General features: G+C 47.4%; 1 long non-coding RNA gene across 1 annotated transcript; it reads left to right on the top strand.

The window, feature by feature from the left end:
* The first annotated feature begins 4,506 nt into the window (after positions 1–4,506).
* LOC102383496 lies at positions 4,507–5,608 on the top strand. Its single transcript, XR_322853.1, has 3 exons — positions 4,507–4,695; positions 5,139–5,303; positions 5,458–5,608. It is a non-coding gene; the product is annotated as an uncharacterized LOC102383496 (long non-coding RNA).
* Positions 5,609–10,337: the final 4,729 nt, after the last annotated feature.

Here is a 10,337-nt window from a genome sequence, read left to right as displayed (position 1 = left end):
GGAGATTCCCTTGAAAAGTTATACAGGACTTTACACCATCCAGAAGCTGGAGTGGGGTGGGAAGTGCTTGGCCACCAGGGGCCATCACAGCCACCCCTGGCACCTTGGTTCTATGCTGAGTTACAAAGCCCTGAGAAAGTGCTCCTTGTGGAGTGCTGTGTTGTTGCTCAGATACCAGGTGCTACTGCTTTGCTCTTTCTGTCCATCAGTGCTTGCTTCCAGTCTCTTTGCTACAGTGGAGCTTCAAACAAGCTCATGATTGCTTAGCTGTTTTCTTTTTTTACCAACAAACAGGCAATTTTAGCTTCTTTTTTTTTTTTTTTTTACAGGCAATGAGCAATACTACCTGGGAGGGAGGCAGTGAAGTCACTTTGGGAGTCATCCCCCTAGCTTCCCCACTTCCAATGCTATTCTTGAGTTCACTGTTTCCAACATGGTCAAAAGTAGGTGGGGCTTAGGAGAACACCTTACAAGCCACTTTACTGGCCCATTTTGAAGTCTGGGGCATCTGAGTGGGGTCGGACTTCATTGGCAGGGGGTCGGACTTGATGATCTGCTCAGCTCCCTTCCAACCCTACCATCTGTGAAACTAACTATGAGTGGGAGCAGGTAGGCAGGGCATGCTCATAAGTGACACATCCCCAGAAGCTCTGTGAGCATAGTGTAAATGCCCCCTTAGGGATACCTTCATACAGTTGGACTTGTATCTTTCACAAATGTTCAGATGGGGCTTTTTGGGTGATATCTGCATTAAAACCTACAACACACCTAACATTTCTCTAATGGGGAGGAAGCATCATAAATAACTTGTTTGTGATCCCAACTCACATCTTCTTTAATAAAAATCAGAACTTCTCTCACTGTTCACCAGTACAAACATCTGGTCTGAGCTGTAACTCAGACCCGGTTTTGTGACTCTTGCAAGCATGTGGATATTACTGTCCTCTGTATGGAAACCATCTTTAAAGTCCTGTATAACCTTATGCTAGGCTGCTTGCTTTGGGCTCGGGGCTCTCTGCTCTGCTGCTTTGCCCTTGGGAGCCCCATGCCAGCCACACCCCCACTGCTGCTGCGCAGGAAGGGGGTGTGGTAAGTTGTGCCTCCTGCTGCCTAGTGGGCAGGATGCACACAGCTGGAGCGGGTCCCCCGGGACAAAGGTAGCAGAGCAGAGAGCCATAAGCCCACAGCGGGCAGCCCACACCAGCCCTCGCCCTGCTTGGCTCTGTCCCGCTCCAGCCATGGTGGGAGGGAGTGGGGGCAGGGAGGAGAGGTGGCATCCATCTGCAGCCTGGCTGCATTTTTTAACTGATAATCTGCAAATTTTTACTCACAACTAAACTTGTTTTTTTACTATGGTTGTTGTTAAACCCCTTACTTTGAACCTAGCCCTTGTCCATGGCCTGTAAGAAGGGTTACATTTACATTATGTGAAACATCATACATTAGTAAAACATACATTAGTCCTGTCAGGACTGGTATGGGAGTGACTGTTGGAATGGGGAGTATTCATTCTCATGAGCAACTCTCTCAGAAGGAGCTGGGGATACAATGCAGACTTCCCCTAAGATGATGTGATGGCCACAATTTCTGTGACTGATACCCAGCCTTTATTTGAAATAGTGTAACTTAAGCTCACATTGTGAACATACTGGTGCACTCAGGGGTAGCCTTTGAGTGTGGAAAGATAGAACTGAAATGTTTTCAAGTCAAAGGCACTTGGGAATACTTCAAAAAGAAAAAATTTCAGTCAGAGAACATACAAACAGCCCCTGTGAATTTCCTTGCTCGAGTATATCAGACCACTGCAGCCTTCTCCAGGGCCAACCAAAGGGTGTTAAAGCAGGCTGTAGCAACCTGCAGTTCCACACTCAGCTCCCCAGTCTGCTTTCTGGAGTGGTGGGGTGAATGAAGGTAAGTAGGGATGGGGAAGGTGGTGGTGGGGGCCTCCCAAATACCCTGGGGGCACTGCCCAACTGCATGGGGCCCAAGGCTGGGGCAGGGAGCAGGACAGAACTATGGACAGCCTAACCGGGGGGGGGGGCGGAAGCTCCCTACTGCTGTACACACTCCTGGGGAGGAGGGTATGTAGGGGGGGCACATGTCCCCTAGTTTTGTGTGCAGGGTGGGGGCAGATGTGGGCTACCTGCTGCTGCCTCAGGGCTCCCTGCCCTGCTGCCCTCCTTCCGGGAGCTCTGCACCAGCTATGCCACCATTGTGAGGCACCCCCTGCCTGCCCAGCAGCAGCGGGGGGGCAACAGTGTGGAGTTGTGCCCCCTGCTGCTGGCATGCAGGCAGGGGGTGTCTAGCCATGGCAGTGCAGCCAGCGTGGGGCTCCCAGGAGGAGGGCAGCAGGGTGGGGAGCCCCAAGGCAACATCAGGCAGCCCGCATGCGCCCTTGGGGGAGGGCAGCAAGGCCCATGCTGTGTGTGTTGCGGGGGGCGGGGCATCATCTTAGTCCCCCCTTCCCCTGGCAAAAATAAAAATTGGTGCCTATGCCTCTGACATTTTAATTGTTACATCTGTCTGTGCCCTAGCACTGGCTCTGGACACTCATACTGTTCTCTCTCTTGTTGCAATGGGAATAGTCAAAACAGTGACCTCCAAACTTTTGCTACAGCATTCAGCAAGTAATGTGCTGTGAGCAGCAACATCCTTTCTTCTCCCTGTCAATCTCATTTTTAACTTTTAAATTTCTAATGTGCACAAGCAATATCAGAAGGTCTCCAAGGCAGTCTGTTTGCCTGCAAACCATGGGTTGGTGACCAGTGCATTAGAAGCTCAATGCCCCCTGGACAGTATGTAGCAAATATGTTGAGTATATCCTTTCTGTAACTGCACCCAAACAACCTTACCCAGAGCCTCATAACAGAAAACTGAAAGTAATTGAACCAGAAAGATTAAGTAAACCATACTCACCCATCACAGAGGTTTTTTGGAAATATATGAAATTTTAATGACTTGCTCTTAGTCATAAACAGGCTAAAACAAGTTCAGTTCTTTATTCATCTGCACACAATCCACAAGAAACAGGCATCTGAGAGATCCTCAGCTTTCTGGGGATTCTTCATAGAGAACTTCACATTACAGTTATAGTATAAGAAATCTTTGATGTAGGTTCTGAGAAACAAGGGACAGGAAGAGCAAAAATAGTTGTAAATATCAAAACTACTGCGTCTCATAGGTAGTAGTCCACTAAAATATGTTAGCTCACAAAATCCCTGTAACAACAACAATATGGAATAGTTAGCCTTTCACAAAACCCACTGTTTAAAACAGGTAAGTGCTCTTCCAGCCAACACCCACTGCCTCTTAGCATGGACTCCTCTACTAGTCTGAGCACAACTGCAGGACCAGCTTTCCCATTTCCTCTTGCTTCCACATCTTGTTGCCTTTAGCCAGTCAGTGTTTTTCATTTTCTCAAACTTATGTGTATGTGTGTTATGTTTACATGTGTGTGTATACATGTGTGGATAGATAGACACATCTCTACATACATGTTTGTATGTGCATCTATATACATGTGTATATGTCTATGTTTGTGTACACATACAAAAAGGTATACACATGTGCCTTTTCTCCCTTAAAACACTTTTCCACGTTTCTTCTCAAGCCAGGTGATGAGACTCCACCAGTAATCACTGGAAAACCAAACAAAACTACTCCTTAATAGCCAGAACTTTCCTTGGGAGCATTGGGGAGCTGCAGTCCAATTGCCTGCAATTTATATTTCTAACACGGGGTAAAGCTGTTTAAAAACAGCAACACTGGGGAGCAATCCTGACACAGACTCCAGTTCCCCCAGCAAATGCCCTGGTTCCTCTTGGTTCCAGAGAACGCATGTGGCCCTGAAGGTGCAAATAGATACATGTCTGCTTCAAAACTGAGTCTCCTGACAGAAGCAAAATTGTAGTGTGCTGCAGTTCGTACAGGTAGGGTCTGCTCCTCTCTTCAAGATTTTACGTCAAGTTATTGCAGTTAACATACATTTTGGAGGTAAACTTTCCACCGTTCTAGATCTTAGGCTTTTGCTCATGCTCTTGCAGCTATGCACCTAGAACCATAGCTTGTAGGCACATCCAGATAGCAGTCTACTGCTCCAGGTGCTTCTCATTAGACCCTTGAGGTGACTGATGACTGCTGAGCACTTGAAGAGCTGAGACATCTCCCCCCCCCACCAAAGGGTCATGGGCTGGTGAAAGGGAGACCACCTGAGGGCACTGAGAGGAAGCTGAAGAAGCCATTTCTGTGGTGAACCAGGTGCTAAAGCCCAGAAGGTCTCAGGCAAATACCCTGAGGAAGCAAAAATTAGACAATTAGCATTACAGAGAAAGCAATTGTCAGCAGCTTGCTACCCATCTTCTCTAGTTCTGTTTTCACCTCATCCTTCTTGCCTTGCTTTCTTGTGGCTTACATATCATTCTCTGTGGGAGTGCCCTGCTTCTCCATGGGGGCTTTTAAATATCCCATTATATGAAGCATAGTTCAGCTATTGGCAGGAGAGACAATTAAGGAAACAAACCAAATTGTTTGACAGCAGTTTCATTTGACAGTTCCTTCTGGAGCTTACTAGTGGAAATGGCTTCACCTCAGAGAATAAGGAATTAATTTCCTTTCATAGTAGCTGCTAAATCAGGGGTGTATGGCAGGTAGCTCCAGAAACTCTATGTTGCAGTTCTCAAGAGTTGACGTATAAAGGTCAGTATTGGATTCAGACTGCAGTTGTAGCCCTTGTATTGTGTTCTGTGATGTCCAAACTAGTAATTGAATCTGTCTCATTCTGTTGTTACAAAGTGCTGTGGTTTTCCTGATGGCTTATGGCAACAGTACCTAACATGCAGCACACGTGCCACAGGTGGTATGAGCAGCCTCTGGACATGGCACGTGGCAGATTGGGGAGGGGACATGTAGCACAGTTGCAGATAGGGCAGAAAGCAGAGAAGCAAATTGGGCAGGAAAAGGGGATTGGAGTGGCACTTGTGGAAAGTGTGGGGCTAGCGTGTGGCATGCCTGCTGAAAAAATTGGTCCCTGCTTGTCTACAAGAAGCTTGGGAAGAGCAGGATGGAGGTTTGACTGGCACACCTAGCTAAGCCAAGGGAAGCTCCCAGCAGCCCATTGTTTTCTTCTCTATCATCATCAGAGAGCTAGAGCAGCCCAGAAGAGGAGAGGAGGAGGTGTTTAGACAACCAGTGGCCAGTAATGACTACCTTGGTACTCTGCCATGGTTCCAGTGCACCAGGCTGGTTGGCCATGGCCATAGCACAGCACAATCCAGCTGCTTCCTTTGACACAAACCCTGTGCCTGGTAAGTGAAAGCCCTTTGTGCCCATCTTCTTCCACCTGAGAAATCTCACCACTGAGGAGAGGAATTTGTGGGGAAGTGGGAGGAGGTTCTACTCTCTTTGCACTGCACAGGCCCCATAGAGGCCCTCTCAGACCTTTGCTTGTGGCCCTTTTAGCAACAATATGTCTCAATCTCAGTCTGAGAAGGTTGGACACCCCGCTGTGTAGCAGGAAGAAGGTTCTCCTTACACAGGAAGAAGTACCTGTCACTACTGGAAGGGTCCACAAATCAGTAAGAGGTCATAGTTACCAAGGCATTAATTCTTCTGGTACCTGCACAGTGACACAGAGGAGGTGAGGCAGTTTTGTTATCATTTCTTCAAAATAGATCCACACACAGTGCATTTAAGAAGTTTTAAAAATATCACTAAATGTAATAGACTGGTGTTGGTTGGTTAATATGAGGAAAGACAGAGTGATCTTTTAGCATGAATAAATACCTAGGAACAGCTTCTCTGGGACTGTGAAGAGTATTGTTTTAAAATACAGTAATGTCTGTACTGTTGCTAATTTTTCTTTCAGCTACAGTCAAAGTCTGATGCTTATATAGTAAGGATTTGTTAAGCTGCCTGTGCTTTTTAAATTAACAGCTCAAAAGCATCTTGTCCAACTTTCCATGATATCTGGGAACTGCTGTATTCAGAGTATACTCTTCGATGGCAAATCCAGGCCTCCTGGACCAAGACACTTTCCTTTTCAAATAAGAAAGTCTTAGTTGATGAAGAATACAGGACCTAAGTCTCTACATATCTCTGGACCTAAGTTTTCCCAAGTCAATTCATTTATTGCTTCATGGATGTCTTAAGGATTAATGAATTATTTTGAAGTACTTTGAAATCAAATGCATGTTGTTATTACAGTAGAAGTCACCGGATGGAGCTATTACATAGTCTTACAGATTCTTTGCTTTAGCATAAAAGCAGTGTATAGTCTTTGAAAGGGCTGTTGTATTGTTTAGGAGCTCTGTTGTCATTTCTTTTGAATGAACCCTTGCAAGTAGCAAGGGAGTTTTTTGGCCTTAATCTCTAGGCGCAGAGCTGCTGCCTGGGAACAAGGCACTAGTATTCCTCATAGATGGAATCACCTGTTTGCAGTTTGTTACCACCTCTGTTCCAGGACTGGGTGTATACAAGAATATAAAGAAAGATGTTACACTAAGAAAATCAATGATTCCTCCTCTGATGGGAAGCTAATCTGCACATCCTAATATCTGCTGCTGCTCAGCACACTACTGCTGCTGTGTAAACATGTCCATCCTGGCATGTTTAGGATTATTGGAGATGCCAAGATGCAGGTTTACTTCTGATGGTAGTTGGCCACAGAGGCCAACTGGCAGGGTGTCTTTAATAAGCCACCCTCAGCTCAGGCATACACATCCTTCTTTGGTCTCCCAGAGTTTAGACTCAGGATGCTATTTAAATGCATGCCTGGATTCCAGTGGGAATTAAGTATCTCTGTAGGTGCTATCCTGATGAGGGGGATTTTGTGAATCCCACATTGGTGACGGTCAGGGCATATTGCATGCCTGCCTTCCTGCTGGCATTTTCTGGGCTTTGGAGAGGTTGCAGAGTGAGAGAAGGTGTTGAGTAGCCAGCAGCTGCTGTGAAACAATAGTTGGTGAGAGCTTTTTGTTGATACTGCTGCTCGTTGGAACTTTTAGGTTCTTCACATGTGCCTCTAGTCTCTAGACCCAAAGGCTCTAATCCTGTGATCTGAACAGTCCAGAAAACTGAATAAGCAAATTAAAATACAATAAGCAATACAATAACAATATAGTAACTGGTAGGCATTACCTGTCTTATTGACTTAACAAAATTACAGCTCACGCCATTGAAGAAGAATACTGATGTGCCCCATTCCAGTATTGTGAGTCCAGTAAGGTGGGAGAACTCTTGACATGACCCGGAGGTCTGCTGACTAAAGGGAGGCACTGCCATCCCACAGTGTGACATCAGCTGCCTAACTTGGTTTGCAAACCATCACTGGCTCTTTGAGAATTCTCAGCTCTCAACTCTGCCTGCTTTAATTTTGTTAGGGAAGTTTAGCCAATAGTCTTGTTCCGTTAATCCACAGGTCTGAAAGTATGGCATCCCCCTTGTGATCACTGAGTTGCCACAAAGGATTTCCTGTTTTCAGTTCTCCAGTCATTTACGTTTATGTCAAAGCTCAGCACACACTTGTACAAGATCAATGAAAAGACACGCTCTGCATAGGATGCTATGTAGTGAGTCTCCTTAGCCCTTTAAAAAACAGACTGAGGCAAATCAGGCTTACTCATGTAACATTTAAGATCTTGAGATCATGGAAAAGAATGGCTGGAAGATACCTTAGAGGTGATCTAATCCAGTGGTTCTCACATGGGAGTCTGTGGCCCTTTGGGGTGCTGCAAGCAGGTTTCAGGGGGTTTGCCTGGCCCGGTGCAGGGGGGAGTTGCCTCAGCCCCCTGAGCCTGAGTTGAATCCTAAAGAAAGGGTGGGGTGGGCCCATCCTGCCCTGCCCTGCCTGGCCCCACAGCCATGATCTTCCAGGTGGCGCTGCGGTCAAGCGGGTGAGACTCCACGCTGCTGCTGCTCAGATGAGTGGGACCCTGGGGCTCCCTGTCACTGAGCCCCATCTGCTGCACCTGGGGCCATGCGGGTAGGGCTGTGAAGCCAGGCTGCTCCTCTCCCACTCCCTGGGCAGCAGCTGCTCCGCAGGGCACAGGTGGGCTGTGGAGTTTTTAGAGCATGCTAGGGGGGCCCCTCAGGAAGAAAAAATGTAACCCGGGTGGTACGCAGCTAGTACCCCCTCTTCAATTGAAGAGATGTCAGTGGGTGCATATATGCTGTGGGAGCATGATAGCCTAGCTGCAGGCCAGCTTACCTCCTTCCCCTACAGAGCAGAGCAGAGACCAGGGACATCCAGTGATACTTAACTATTTACAGTTTTAATTATACAACATTATATAAAACATATAAACATATGCAAAAAAAAAAAAAAAAAAAAAAGGTTTACAAAGATGATAACTCTTGTCAGTCCTGAACTCAGGCACAGGTCTCAATTCTCTGTGGCCTTCCAGTTGGTATGCAGGCCCTACCTTCAACAGGGCTCTCCTGGCAGCAAGCATGGGGACACTCAATGTTAAATCACAGGTTAGACAGCAAATCAACAAAGGAAAACCTGGCAGTGATGGAACTATAACAGAACATGCACAGTGATATTACATCAAATGGGATACGAATACACAACAATAACCAATACAGTAAGTTCAGGTATAGAATTGGGGTTGCAATAGCAGACTCTGCTAACAGGCTAAATAAAGTAGTTTACAATCCCCTCATAATGCAACATTAAAGACACAAGTTTACAATGAAAATCCCAACATGAGGAACCGGAACACAACAATGGCACAGCAGCTATGTCCAAAGAAGAAATGGTACTGGGGGAAGGAAGCTGATACCTTAAAGCAACACCATCACCCTCCCTTAGGCCACAGCTAGGAGGGGCCCCATAACCATGGAAACCACCCTTAACAAACAGGGGGGGTGTAGGTTTCTCTTTACTCCCAAAGGGAAGTCATTCCTCCAGTTCAGGGACTTCCCTTTGATCACACAAGTTGGGGAGAGCTCCTCCCCTGTGGAAATCCCCTTCCCAGCAGCTTAGGCTCATCTCTATCTGTGGGTTGAATGTGGGGCATCCTCCCTTGCTGGGGTGGTTGACCCGCTTGGTTGCCACTCTTTACAGGAAGGCCCTAGCTGTCTCATGCAGCGGCTGAGGCCTTTCAGCCCTCCCTCAGCCCCCTGTGCACCACCCTGTCCACTGAAGCAGTGCCTGCCTCATGCAGGGATGGGGACCCATGCTGGGGACCCTCTCTGCCCCATGCACCACCCTGTGCACCGATCCATGCACCAAGGGCTCCTGTCTCAAGCAGGATTGGTGACCCACACTGCCTCATGCAGCCACCAAGGTCCTGTCCACTCCCGGACCCTCTTCAGCCCTGTGCACCAGTCTGTGCACTGAGGGTGGCTGCCTCATGCAGGGTTGGGGACCCATGCTGCCTCGTACAGCTCATGGCAATCCCTTCAGCTTCACAGCCCTGTGCCCCGATCCATGCACCAAGGGCTCTTGCCTCATGCAGGGTTGGGGACCCGTGCTGCATTGTGCAGCCAGATTGGAAGCAGACCAATGAGAAAGCCTGAGGGGTTAGTTCACCCTCAGATCCTCTTTACCTCACCCCTAGGTCAGGGTAGGCCAAGCCTTCCTCCTGCCTTCTTCTGATCAGTGGGGAAGGGAAATGGCCCCATCAATCAGCCTGAGCCATCTGGCTCAAGCCATCAAGCCAGGCTGCCACCGGCCAGCCTGCCACAAAAGGTTGAGAACCCCATATCGAATCCAGCCCCCTGCTCAAGAGGGGATCACCCCTGACTAACCATCCCAGACAAGCTTCTGTGCAACCTGGCCTTAAATTTCCAGGGACGGGAATTCCACGGTGTCCCTAGGTAGCCTGTTCCAATGGTCTATGCTCCCTTATAGTCAGAGAGTTCCTCCTAATCTCTAACCTAATATTTCTTCTGCTGCAGTATGAGGCCATTGTGCTTTGCCCTGTTTTCTATAGCTAGACAAAGTGCACGCTGATTGGCTAATAAGCTTCTTTCAGTCATTTGTGAAAGCAAATGAATTTGCAGTTACTCATGCACATTGGAACTGTAGCTGACGTGCTAAAAATGAGTGAACAGTCTGACATCACAGGGAAAATATCTGAGACAGTTTAAAGTACTCTGTGATAGCTAGACTTTGCAAGCCCCGGCCAGTTTTTCCTGTTGCCTAGGTAATAAGCCAAACTGAGATGGCTTGGAGTGTCAGCTGACAGAATCTGATCCTCTGATGGCAAAGACCTGATGCCAAAAAATCAGGCCTAGCTAGGCCTCCTGGGTTGTTGGTTGATTGTATCAATGCTGATATTTGGTATTACTGAGGTTATTTAATTCCCAAATCATTTATCCATTCCTTTATCACA

Source organism: Alligator sinensis, unplaced genomic scaffold, assembly GCF_000455745.1.
Source record: "Alligator sinensis unplaced genomic scaffold, ASM45574v1 scaffold560_1, whole genome shotgun sequence".
In the NCBI taxonomy this organism is placed as follows: Eukaryota; Metazoa; Chordata; order Crocodylia; family Alligatoridae; genus Alligator; species Alligator sinensis.
Note: the sequence above shows the minus strand (reverse complement) of the source record. Positions and strands in the feature narration are given on the sequence as shown.